The following is a 13,074-nucleotide window of genomic DNA, read 5'->3' as shown; positions in this document are numbered from 1 at the left end:
TTGCCTGGAAAACCCCATGGACTGAGGAGCCTGTCATGCTACACACAATGGGGCTGCAAAGAATCAGACATGACTTAGTGACTGAGCACACATGTAATTTTATATACAGGAATTCATAAATATATCATAATTTTAAATTGGAAGGCGCAACATTATAAAATGCCTTTATTTCTCAATTAAAACAATGATCCTTGCTTTATTTTTCTGGCATTAAATGTCATTTGATGTCAGGATAAAGGGCTCAGGGGTTTTACTTCCAGGGACTTAACAGTATGAGTAGTTACTTTTCATTTGCAAGGAGCTAGGATCCTGCTTTTTTGCCTTTCTTTCAAATACACTCCAGTGATCCAATGGCATTTCCTTCTATAGAATCACATTTTTCAGCCAGGCTTGTCAAATATTTTTCAGAAGAAATGTTCAGTTTCCTGAGAGTAATTGAAAACTTCAAGGCACATGTTTGCAGATATTGCAGGAGTCATCCTCTGCATCTATAGCAGGCAGAAGTCATAATTCATTACACTGGGGTGTTTTCAGGCTAGTTTCCTGCAGCTGACCTTTTCGCGTTACTTATTTTCTTCGAGACGTATCGAATATATAATAAACACGTTTATTTCAGTCTTTGCTTTTACAAAAAGTCTTAAAACAATGTCGGGCACATACACCTCAATGGAACAGAGTAGTTGTACCAGTTTTATTCAGAACAGAAAACACTTTATATTGCAAATGGCATCCAAGGAAATTAAGCCAAATGATTCTTCTGTTAATAACTGTTTACTACCTAAGCTATATTTGTAAGGAATTTCATGGAAAAGCCAAAATTTACAAACATACTTATGAGAAAGTATTTTAATATAAATCTCTTGCTGTAAGTTGACAAGTTATCTCTTCCTCAAAAGCCTAAATACTTAACCCTGAAGCATAAGCCTGTCTCCTACAGGTTTTCATGTCTTTTAACACAAATTTCCTGATGTTTATTTTATATGATCCCTTTCAGGGACATTATATAAAAATAAATGAGGCAGAGAAAATTTTATGAAACTGTAAAACTGACTAATCAATTTTATTTAATCAGTAAATAATATCCCTATCGTCCTCTTATTCTCTCTCTAGATAGCATTTTTTTTTTTTTTTACACAAAAGTTTTTTGGAACCAGTTGTGAATGTCTTTATTTTCTTCACAGTCAGGACTTTCTGAGCACAAGTTGTTGGTATGTGGGTTAAAGAATGACTGAAGAGCAACTCATAAGTTAGAACTCTAAGGAGAGATATTGAGAGGCCTTTCTTTTACTCTCCAGGGATACTCCTTTACTTTCTAAAGGGCTGTAAAAAATATTCCATTCTTCCATCCAGGTAAATTTTTTTATACTAGGGAGCAAAGGTTGGGTTAGCTGTGCAAACTGCCCTATAGAAGCTTCAGTGTCCATACTGCAGTTTTCTCTACTGTGGTAAAAACCCTCTCTTGAACATGCAAATAACATGTATTTGCCACATGGAATAATAGATCCTGAGAGACTGGCATTATTGTTAATACTCAAGAGTTGGTTTGGTCTCTGATGTGGCAATGTTGTGTTTAACGTCAGGATAAAATGTACACATTTAAAACATTAAAGTCTATGGAAATTATTTTTATATAAAATTTAGATATCATTATATCATAATACCAGAGAAGGCAATGGCACCCCACTCCAGTACTCTTGCCTGGAAAATCCCATGGGTGGAGGAGCCTGGTAGGCTGCAGTCCATGGGGTCGCTGGCAGTTGGACATGACTGAGCGACTTCACTTTCACTTTTCACTTTCATGCATTGGAGAAGGAAATGGTAACCTACTCCAGTGTTCTTGCCTGGAGAATCACAGGGACAGGGGAGCCTGGTGGGCTGCCGTCCATGGGGTCGCACAGAGTCGGACATGACTAAAGTGACTTAGCAGCAGCAGCAGCATATCATAATACCCTTATTTTACAAGACTGAGAGATTGGCCAAGATGGCAGATTGAAAAGACCCTGAGCTCACCTCCTTTCACAAGCACACAAGAATCAGAACTATTTGCTGAACAACCACTGGCAGAAAAGTACAGAATCTACCAAAAAAGATCTGCAACTAAGGACATAAAGAAGAAACCACAATAAGATAGGAGATGCTGACTCATGATAAACCAAGTCCCATACCCCTAAATGGGTGACCCACAGACTAGGCAATAATTACTTTCCAGAAGTTCTCCCCACAAAAGTGAGAGTTTGGAGTCCTATATCAGGCTCCCCAGCACAGGGGTACTGCACCACAAAGATGAACCCCACCAGGGTTTGAAAGCTAGAGGGTCTTAATTTCAAGAGTCTCACAGGACAAGGGGAGGTAAAGACTTCACTCTCAAAGACAGCACATAAAACCACACACTGCAGGAACTAGTGCGAAAGTAGTCATTTGATAGGAGCCTTGGCTAGACCTACTTGTTGGACTCAGAGTCCCCTGGAGAGCCAGGTAGTGGCTGCAGCTCACCCTGGGAATACAGTCAGTGGCAGCAGCCATTCCTGGTAGATCCTTCTTCCCAGCGGATGCTAGTTTTGGTGAGCACCATTGTGTAATCTTCCCTCTTGCTCACTAATGCCAAGGTCTGGCCCCACCAAAGAGACTCGGCTCGTGTTGGGAGATCTCAGACCAAGCAACTAACTTTTAGACAGGATGCCTAAAGATTTCCAGAATCCTAGCTACCTCTAGACACCCTTCTAGACACAACATGGCTCACCAGAGGGCCAGGACCCGATCTACCCATCAGTGAACAGGTTCTAATCCTGCCCTCCACGAAGCCTGTTCTACCTCTGGATCAGCTTCACTCACTGAGAAAAGACTTTTAAACTCAAGAAAACCACAATCCCATAGCAGGTCAGCTGGGTCCCTGCTGGGCCCAAGCCCTGCCCACTAGCAGCCAACACAAGCTTTGGGACACCTGGATCCTGTACCCAGTTGTGTCAGGAACTGCCCTACACAGTGATCTAACACTGGCTCTGCGATCCCTGGACCATACAGCTAGACTCCTGAACTAGATCAAATGGGATTTATCCCAAGGATTCAAGGATTTTTCAGTATCTGCAAATCAGCTGATGTTATACAGTACACTAACAAATTGACTAAAAACCCTATGATTATCTCAATAAATGCAGAAAAAGCTTTTGCCAAAATTGAACAACCATTCTTAAAATAAAATAAAGAAAAAGAGAAACTCTCAGGAAAGTGGGCATAGAGGGAACACATCTCAACATAACAAGCCATATACAACATACCTACAGCTAACATCTTACTCAACAGAAAAGCTAAAAGCATTTCCTTTAAGATCAGGAATAAGACAAAGATGCCAACTCTCAACACTACTGTTGGACATCCTAGCCACAGCAAAGAGACAGGAAAAAGAAAAGACTACAAGTTGGAAAGGAAAAAGTAGAACTGCTACTGTTTGCAGATAACATGACAGTTCTAAAGATACCACAAGGAAATTACCAGAGCTCATGAATGGATTTGGTAAAGTTGCAGGATACAAAATTAACATACAGAAATCTGTGGCACTTCTATACACTAGAAACAAACTATCAGAAAGAGAAATTAAAGAAACAATCCTATTTACCATTGTGCCAAAAAGAATAAAACATCTAGGAATAAACTTACCTAAGGAGGCAAAAGACCTATACACTGCAAACTATAAAAACTTGATGAAAGAAACTGAAGACATAAAGAAATGGAAAGATATACCATGCCCCTGGAGTGGAAGAATTAATAGTGTTTAAATGACCACAGTTGGTAAGCAATCTGCCTGCAATGCAGGAGATCCAGGTTCCATTCCTGGGTCGAGAAGATCCACTGGAGAAGGGATAGGCTACCCACTCCAGTATTCTTGGGCTTCCCTTGTGGCTCCACTGGTAAAGCATCTGCCTGCAATGCAGGAGACTTGGGTTCGATCCCTGTGTTGGGAAAACCCCCTGGAGAAGGGAAAGGCTACCTACCCATTCCAGTATTCTGGCCTGGAGAATTCCATGGACGGACATGACTGCGTGACTTTCACTTTCACCCAAGGCGATCTACAGACTCAGTGTTCACAAAACTGGAGTAAATAATTTTAAAATTTATATGGAAACGCAAAAACCCTCAAATAGTCAAAATAATCTTGAGAAAGAACAGAGCTGGAGAAAACACACTCCTTGATTTCAGAGTACAAAGCTATGGTAATCAGCTTTATGTGATACTGGCACAAAAACCAAAATGTAGATCAAAGAAATAGAATGGAGAGTTCAGAAATTAACCCAAGCACTTCTGTCAGATGGGAAGTACATACAGTGGAGAAAAGAAAGTCACTTCAATAAGAGGTTTTGAAAAGAGGACAAATACATGTAAAAGAATGAAATTGGAATATTATCTAATATCATATACAAAAATAAACTCATGGATTAGAGACCTAAATAAAGACATGACGTCATAAAACTTCTGGAGGAAAACATAAGAAAAACACTTTTACTTAAATCATAGCCATACCTTGTGATTCTGTCTCCTAAAGCAAAGCAAAAATAAACACATGGGAACTAAGCTTTTGCACAGCAAAACAAAAAGACAACTTACTGAATGGGAGAAAATATTTGAAAATGATATGACTGATAAGGTGTCAATATTCAAAATATATAGACGGTTCATATAACACATTAAAAAAAAAAAAAAAGACCAATTAGGTAAGGTACAGAAGACCTGAATATTTTCTCAAAGATTTCTCAAACATTCCTCAAAGATGGTCAACGTGCATATGAAAAGATGCTGCTGCTGCTGCTGCCAAGTCGCTTCAGTCTTGTCTGACTCTGTGCGACCCATAGACGGCAGCCCACCAGGATCCCCCGTCCCTGGGATTCTCCAGACAAGAACACTGGAGTGGGTTGCCATTTCCTTCTCCAATGCAGGAGAGTGAAAAGTGAAAGTGAAGTCGCTCGGTTGTGTCCGACTCTTAGCGACCCCATGGACTGCAGCCTACCAGGCTCCTCCGTCCATGGGATTTTCTAGGCAAAAGTACTGGAGTGGGGTGCCATTGCCTTCTCCATGAAAAGATGCTAGACATCACTAAAACAAAGGCACGTCAAAAACACAGTAAGATATTGCCTCTTAGCTCTCAGAATGGCTATCATCATAAATAACACAAATAGCAAATGCTGTTGAGGATGTGGAAAAAAGGAACTCTTGTACACTGCTGTGGGGATGTAAATTGGTGCAGCCAGTGTGAAAAACATCATGAAGGTTTCTCAAAAAATTAAAAATAGAACTACCGTATGACTGAGAAATTCCACTCTAAGTATATATGAAAGAAACAAAAGCACTAATTCAAAAGATACATGCACCCCAATGTTCAGAACAACATTATTTACAATTCCAAAATATGGAAGCAACCTACTGTCTATCAATACATGAATGGATAAAAAGATACAGTATACACAATGGAATACTACTCAGATATAAAAAAGTGAACAAAATTTTGCCATTTGTGAAAACATGGATAAACTTGGAAGGTATTATGTGAAGTGAAACAATTCAGACAGAGAACGACAAACACTATATGTTATCATTTATAAGTGGAAACTAAAAACTACTGTAAATTCCTAAATATAACAAAAAAGGACATACTCACAAAGATAACAAATCAGTGGTCACCAGTAGGGAGAGGGAGGTGGAGAAGAGGCAACATAAAGTAGGAATTAAGAGGGACAAACTATCATATATAAAATAAGTTATAAGGACATATTGTAGACCTCAGGGAAGATAACTAATATTTTTTAATAACTATAAGTGGAGTATAATCTTTCAATTTCTCAAATCACAATATTGTACATCAAGTATGCTGCTGCTACTGCTGCTAAGTCGCTTCAGTCATGTCCGACCCTGTGCGACCCCATAGACGGCAGCCCACCGGGCTCCCCCGTCCCTGGGATTCTCCAGGCAAGAACACTGGAGTGGGTTGCCATTTCCTTCTCCAATGCAGGAAAGTGAAAAGTGAAAGTGAAGTCGCTCAGTCGTGTCCGACTCTTAGCGACCCCATGGACTGCAGCCTACCAGGCTCCTCCGTCCATGGGATTTTCAAGGCAAGAGTACTGAAGTGGGTTGCCATTGCCTTCTCTGTACATCAAGTATACTTGAATGAAAAATAAAGGACTCATAAGTAAGCAATATCTATATTGCTTTATTTCACTATACTAGGACTGCAAGGAGATCCAACCAGTCCATTCTGAAGGAGATCAGCCCAGAGATTTCTTTGGAAGGAATGATGCTAAAGCTGAAACTCCAGTACTTTGGCCACCTCATGCGAAGAGTTGACTCATTGGAAAAGACTTTGATGCTGGGAGGGATTGGGGGTAGGAGGAGAAGAGGACAATAGAGGATGAGATGGCTGGATGGCATCACTGACTCGATGGATGTGAATCTGAGTTTACTTCAGGAGTTGGTGATGAACAGGGAGGCATGGCGTGCTGCGATTCATGGGGTCACAAAGAGTCAGACATGACTGAGCGACTGAACTGAACTGACTGAAGTTCCATAGTAAAGTGAAAGTCACTCAGTCGTGACCGACTCTTTGCAATCCCATGGACTATACAGTCCATGGAATTCTCCAGGCCAGAGTACTGGAGTGGGTAGCCTTTCCCTTCTCCAGGGGATCTCCCCAATCCAGGGATCAAACCCAAGTCTCCTGCATTGCAGCTGGATTCCCTACCAGTTGAGCCACAAGGGAAGTCCAAGAACACTGGAGTGGGTAGCCTATCCCTTCTCCAGTGGGTCTTCCTGACCCAGGAATTGAGCCAGGGTTTCCTGCATTGCAGGCAGATTCTTTACCAACTGAGCTACCAAGGAAGCCCCACTAAGTTCCATAGTTAGAAGCATAACCATTGCAGCTAATGCTAGCAAGTACAGTCATCCATTCTTGGGAACCATTTATTCAATTGCATTTTTCCTACATAACATGTCCCTACACAATTTTAAATGTAAAAAAATACCACTACATAGAAAAATAATATTTTAAAGTGTTTTTTTTTTTTAATCTAGAAAGTACTAGATACTTTCTTCAACATAGAGCATAATTATATTCTACACTGCCACTCTTTGTTGGAATAGCTTCAAATAATAAAACTACAGAAAAGGAAAAATCAGTGGAACTGTATTAGGTACAAGGTACCAGAAAGGGTAGTGGAAATCACTGAACTATAAATTGATAATTTCCCTAAGAAATTCTAGGAAACCTTTGAAGGAATTTTTTCGGTAGAAATTTCTTGGAATAGCTTTAGAAACTTTCAAATGTTTATTCTGTTCTTTCTTCTCCTTCTAGTTTCCAAGTATATTTATGTTGCCCCTTTTAAATTCTCTGTAAGTGTTTGGATATTGTGTTCTTATTTGATTTTTTCTCTTGGCATGCAGTTTCAGAAGTTTCTATTTTCTTTTACCTAATTTCTTGATTCTTTCCTTGGCTGTGGCCCATCTACTAAAGAGCCGATCAAAGGAATTATTTTTATTATGTGTTTTTGATTTATAGCATTTTCTGATACTTCATTAGCGTTTCCATCACTCTGTCTACATCACTCATCTGTTGTTGAATTTGATCTACTTTTTCATTTGGAGTTTAAATACTTTATTCATGATTATCATAGATTTCCTCTTATAATTCCAATTTGTGAGTCAGTTTCTGATGATCTATTCAGACGGTACTTTTCCTTGTCTTTAGCTTGCCTTATTTTTTGCCTGAAATCCAAGCATGCTATATATTAGTTAATTAGAACCTAGGTTAATAGAGCTTTTCACTTTAATAGAGCTTTAGGTTTTTGGATTTATGCTAATTCAGCTAGGAGATAGGCTATGTTTGAAGCCTGCTGTAGCTATAGGTGCCAGGGGCTTGAATTCTTTTTGTGTACTTATTTGTATTTCTTAACTTTGGGTTCTTTATTCCTCCTCAAAAAAAGTCTGAGTCTTGTGGCTCTTTCAGCTGTAACCCACTGTTATTATACTGAAGGTCTATTGGCATGGTGTGGGGAAAAGGGGATGTTCTATCATTTTTAAAATCTCAGATCGCTTCAAACAATGGGCCTGTACCTTGAGGATCCCGTATTGAAATATATTTCTTCAGTGAAATGGCTGTTTTTCTCCCTGTCCCCTACTACCTTCCCTGTCTATAGTGTCTGAATCAATTTCCATGAAGCCCTGTCCCTGTCCCTAGATCCCTATATTTTTGTTTTTGGTTTAAGTTTTGTTTCTTTTTCCCGTGAGATGAGACAAGAAGGCTAGAAGGGGGGTTGAGCTGAAGGAATTCCATTCTCCCAGCTGGAATAGAGTTCCAACACAGGAGAATGGACCTTTGTTATGGAGAAGATTCAGTGTATTTCACAAGGATTACTTATCCTCTCCTCCTACTAGAGCTAGGAAGGTTTATTTCTTGAATTTTCACTGTGAGATCTTGGTGGGTTTCCTGGAGGTAAAACCCATGAATATGAGGAGGTCCCCTAAAACTGAGGAACACAGGAGTGGTTGATGAAAGCTAGTTCATATGTAGCCTCTATCAATTTATCAAAAATACTATTTAAGTGTCCCTACCAGTTTATGGTTCCAGAGTCGTCTGCTTTAGGTAGACAGGTCTCAGCTCTCTCTCTCTCTAGGTGGACCTGTGTTTCCAGGTTTGGGGGTGATAATTCTCCTGTGATCTCAGTTCTTTGAGGGGTCTGGAAAAAAGTCACTGATTTTTAGGTTTTCTAGCTTTTTTGGTTGTAAGAATGGAACCACTATTTCCCAAGATTTTTACATATTAGTGCTAAAATCAAATCATCACATGGAGAAGCTTTGAACACCAAAGTTGAGGATAATGGGTTCAACAAAGACAAGATCTAAAAAGCAACTTGCTCGTTTTTTAATCCTAGAATATTTGTGTGTAAACTAGAGTCAGCTTTAGAGACTCTGACCAATAACCTTCTCCTCATATAAATGGTAGAATGTGTAGCTAAAGGTTTTCATTTTAAACACCAGATGTTTGTTTTAGATGTGATCAACACTGCCATTTTTTGAGGTGATTAAGTACCTTCTGTAAATGACCTTTAACATTTATGTGATATTACTGAAAATTTTATTTTACTTTATAATTTGTATTTCTCAAGTATGTTCATGAGGTTGGTGCTTCCTTTTATGTTCCCAATAGTGCTACATCCAGGGAACCATACAGCCCCTCCAAATTCTAGACTACAAATTAATTGGAGACATAGGAATATATCTCATCAGTAAATAATATGAGGATAAAATAAATAAGCAAAATCTGAGACTCTTTTAGTTAGAGAACATGAATACTCATAATAATATGTAATACATATATCTATTGATCTAACTGGCCATAAAATACCTAACTGGCTTTTCTTGAAAGAATTGCATCTCTCTCTTACTTATCACTTGGGTGAATATAAAAACGCTAGGAGAAAGACCGAAAAATACCTGACTCACAGGCTGGACACCAGACCACATAGTTAACACAGGTCAGTCACATTCTCAATCTCTCAAAAAATCATGGAAAAAACCCAAAGATACAAGCAAATTCACACAAATATATCTGTATACAACTATAGGCTCATCAATATTATAGATATGAATATGCATTTGTATATATACAATACATAAACATATAAGATATTGAGTTTAAATGCATGTTGAATTTAATACTAAAAGATTTTAAAAATACAGTGTTCAGAGAACTGGTGTGATAATGGGTACAATATATTCTATGAATCTTTATCTAGATCCCCACCTTCCATTTCTGCAACCTCTACCACAACCCCATACTCATACACGCATACACAGATACTATTTATTCCACGTGAGCATTTTGAATGCTGGTGATAATCCTGATATATCACATACACATTACTGCCTACCAAAGGTGCATACAACCCTCAAGGTAGCCACATATTCAAAAGTAAAATTAATGAAAGCCTCTTAGATTTTATCCAGACAACAGCCCTATTTGGATTCACAGCAGAATTAAATGCTGGACCTGTCTGAACACAGCAAGATATTCTCCAGGCCATTGAATATTCTATTTCTTGTCCGTTATTTTAATAGACTTAACAATTTGATCATACAAAACAAAAATGTATTCCTTTGTCCAATTATAAGAAAGTTATAGAGGAGAACACAATTCATCAAAACATCTGGGATGATACCTTACCTAGTAGAGACATGACAAAAGTTGAATCATTTGGGGAAAACAAATCACATGGTTCATCAAAGAGCTCTTTAAGTAAAGGTCAGAAAAAAATTTTTTGAAAGAATGAAAGAAACTGGTTAAATTTTCAGGATGATTATACACACCGACAAAATTGTTTACAACTTATTTCCAAAATAGAAAAATTGTTTTTTAATTTAGAACCAGATAAAACATACTGGGGAAAAACCATAGTGATCACCCCAGTAGTATGTTCTTACCCCTTTTCATGTGTATTAATATAATTTTCCATTTTTCTAGTTTAATCCAATGTAAAAAGCAATCCTGAATTAAAAACAAATTTATACTCCAAACATGATTTTGTATGAATTTTTAAAATATTATGTTATCCACTAAAGACTCTGATGCTGAGAGGGATTGGGGGCAGGAGGAGAAGGGGACGATAGAGGATGAGATGGCTGAATGGCATCACCGACTCGATGGATGTGCGTTTGAGTGAACTCTGGGAGTTGGTGATGGACAGGGAGGCCTAGCGTGCTGTGGTTCATGGGGTCACAAAGAGTCGGACATGACTGAGCGACTGAACTGAACTGAGAATGTTCAATAGATTGTCCGTTGTTAGCATTCTGAGAAAAACATCAGGTATTAAAATAAAAATTTCAAACTCACCTATATACTAGCTCACCCTTCACCCACTCCAGTGTTCTGGCCTGGAGAATCCCAGGGACGGGGGAGCCTGGTGGGCTGCCATCTATGGGGTCGCACAGAGTCAGACATGACTGAAGCGACTTAGCAGCAGCAGCAGCAGCTTTCAGTAAAATTTAGCTATGATTTAATTGTATGTTAAATTCTTAGTGTTAAATACTTAAATGCATTTTCTAACTAATCCTAATAGTTTTGCACAAACATTCTATAATTATTCAGATTTCACAGATGAAGAAACTGAGACTTAGAAGGTTTAATAAATATTACAAAGTCACACAAGCAATGACAAAGATTTGAACTGAATCAAAGATCTCTAAAACTGAAATTTAGGAAATTCTATAATGCCACACAGCCTCTCCATCATTAATTGTTGATTCACCCTGAATCCCTCACATTGCCCATAAGGGTCTCTGCTTACATCATCAGCCTCTCTTTCTACTCCAGATGTGGCCACAGGATTCATGTTTGTTTGTTTGCTTTGTGACCAGTTCCACCTTTTTGCTGCTTTAGGCTCTTCGTATGTGTTTGCTCTTTCTGCTTGGAAATTTCTTATCCTGGGTAAATCCAATTGTTTAAGTACTGTCATAAATGCAGCTTTCTGAGAGAAGTCTTCCCTTTCCCATTCCTCTCAGACCACAGCAAGTATTGGTTTTACTATTTCCTGTTGTTTGCTAGATTCACGTTTGGTGTTTTCTCCATGGCACATGAGGTTTATTTGGATAAATCCCCGTGTAGCTGCTTAACATCTCCTGTCACTCTTAGTACAGGTGGCACAGTACTGTTCACTGCTGTATCCATAGTGCCTAAAGCAGTGTAAGCCTTCGTGTAAGCTAAGCACAGGATAAATATTTTTCAATAAATGAAAAAAATAATGAATTAATTAGCAACATATAAGATTCTCTTTGATATTTAGGTAGACTATATTAGAGATGTACAAAAATATTTTAGGGAAATAGAATATTTTTCAGGTCCATGAGGTGTGTCTAAGTGCAATAATACATCTGGAGAATATTTCATTCAATCATAAGATCTTTCAAAAGTAAAAGTAGAAAGGGCAATTGTCCAAATTTCTGTTAACTCCGTACTATAGCTGGAATTATCATGGAAATACAATTGCGATCACACCTCCCCTGGGCTTGACACACAGCAATAACTTCCAAACACACTTAGGATAAAAAACAACTTCCACATAGGAGCCCATCTGATCGTTATCTCGATGACAGCACCCCCTGCTGTGGAGCTGTGTATACCAAACTTAATTTGAAGTCATTAAAATTTGAAGTGTTTCCCTAATTTTCTTTATCCTAACTCCACACTCTCCAAGAAACTGAACCATAGCCAGATAATTTTTATCAAACTTACCTCGCCACACCTCCCATGGTTAAAACATTGCCAAGACTTCAAAAGCTTAGTTTTGTTAGTACACAAATCAAAATTCATAACATGCTGCCTTCTCTCAACCCATGCTTCTTTTTGCTCTCTGTACTTCAGCAACCATTGCTGTTTTCTGTTCCTCTAACTCTCTTCTGCCACAAGACCTGGGCACCTGTTATTTTCCTTCTCCCTAAATAATTCCACTCACTCCCTGAATCCCTAGCTAACTAGATTTTCTTAATGTCTGCTTCACTTCTTCCTGAATAATTTCTTTGGTTTCTCCAGCTTCTTAAATCTCTGATTTTAAACTTTTGTAATCTCCTACATTTATTACAGAGTTACAATTGTGTATGCATTTAAAATTAATATCTATCTCCTTCACTTTAGATATTAATATTATGTGAACAGAGATTGTTCTCTGATTCTTGCCTCCTTTAACACCTAGCACGGTGCCTGGCATACAGCAATTTTAATATATACATTTGTCAGGGAAAAAAAAAGAAAATAATCAACACGCTGATATCTGGGATCCTAGGTAGTTTAATCACAGGGAGCGAAAAGTGCTTTCAATTTCTGAAAGTGTATGGTTCACTTAAGAATTGTTTTGGAAATATTAACTATACTTCCTATCAAAAAATTAAACTTCCTCTCCAACTGTGAATCTCCTATATGCAGCCACCTGTCAGTGAAGCATAATCCTATTTCAGTTTGCAGAAGAGTTAGAGCAGCCATCCACCAGCAGGATGGTTAGTATTCCAGAAGTGACCAATTCCAGAGACTGTGTGTACTAGGAATGC

Source organism: Bos javanicus, chromosome 21 (genome assembly GCF_032452875.1).
Source record: "Bos javanicus breed banteng chromosome 21, ARS-OSU_banteng_1.0, whole genome shotgun sequence".
Lineage (NCBI taxonomy): Eukaryota > Metazoa > Chordata > Mammalia > Artiodactyla > Bovidae > Bos > Bos javanicus.
The sequence above is the reverse complement of the archived record's forward strand: the minus strand, read 5'-3'. Positions refer to the sequence as shown.